This window comes from Charadrius vociferus, unplaced genomic scaffold (genome assembly GCF_000708025.1).
Source record: "Charadrius vociferus isolate BGI_N301 unplaced genomic scaffold, ASM70802v2 scaffold298, whole genome shotgun sequence".
Taxonomy (NCBI): domain Eukaryota; kingdom Metazoa; phylum Chordata; class Aves; order Charadriiformes; family Charadriidae; genus Charadrius; species Charadrius vociferus.
In genome coordinates, this window is record NW_009649936.1 from 983,146 (window position 1) to 984,276 (window position 1,131).

The window sequence follows — 1,131 nt, forward strand, 5'->3', positions numbered from 1 at the left end:
ACACTCTTCCCTATGCAGCCCAGGATTCCATTGGCCTTTTTGGCAGCAAGGGCACACTGCTGGCTCATTGACAATTTACTATCTACCAGGACCCCCAAATCCTTCTCCTCAGAGCTAGTTCCCAGCAGGTCCACCCCTAACCTATACTGCTGCCTAGCATTTTTCCTCCTCAGGTGCAGGACCCTGCACTTGCTTATGTTGAACCTCATTAGGTTCCTCTCTGCCCAGCTCTCCAGCCTGTCCAGGTCCCGCTGGATGGCAGCGCGGCCCTCTGGAGAGTCAGCCACCCCTCCCAGTTTGGTATCATCAGCAAACTTGCTGAGGATACACTCTGTCCCCTCATCCAATGAAGAAATTTGATGTGTTCTGTCAGCAAAACAGCTGCCCAATTCTAAATGATCTGGACAAATCTCTTATTTATGAAAGTGGCAGCACACTCAACTTGGCAGAGAGCTGCTAGGGTACTTCCTAGCTCATGCTTTGTTCTAGGGAGTATGCATACAATCCAGTAGTCCAATGGTTAAGGTACTTATGTGAGATGAGGGACAATTTCTTGCCCTGCTTGTTTTGGTGCAGTGTCTATGTCAGATTACTCATACTTTTTGCTGACAGAATATTGCAAGTTTGCCACTTCATTAGGTTTTATGGGAGAGTTGGCACTTTTTTAAAATCTTTGTTGGAGCAAGTACAGCTGTATCGCAAATGAATGTTACAACCTGCAAGGCTTTTTTATACTGTCTCTGCTGTGAGAAGCACTGCATACATCCCAGTGAAAACAGAAAATTCAGCATTTACTGTAGCAAACCATCAAACAAAACCAACCAACCAAACATGGCTGTGATGACATTGTGTGAGAATACTTTTTTTTTTCATGAGGTGAATCTAGGTTGGATGACATAAAGTGGTTTGATCAGCAATGACTGGATCCTATCAGGGAGTGCAAAAGTGGCTTAAACCTGCCTTTAAAATCCTTTCTCTTTTGGGGCGCATCCAGCGTTTTTCTTTTTCTGCGAGTTTGCTACCAAAATATTGGTGTAGTTATTGTTGTTTATTAAAGTTAACAGATGATACACAATTGTTCCGTTGCTCTTTTTTTTAAGTGCTGTGAGAGATGGGCTGCTTTAAAAGAAC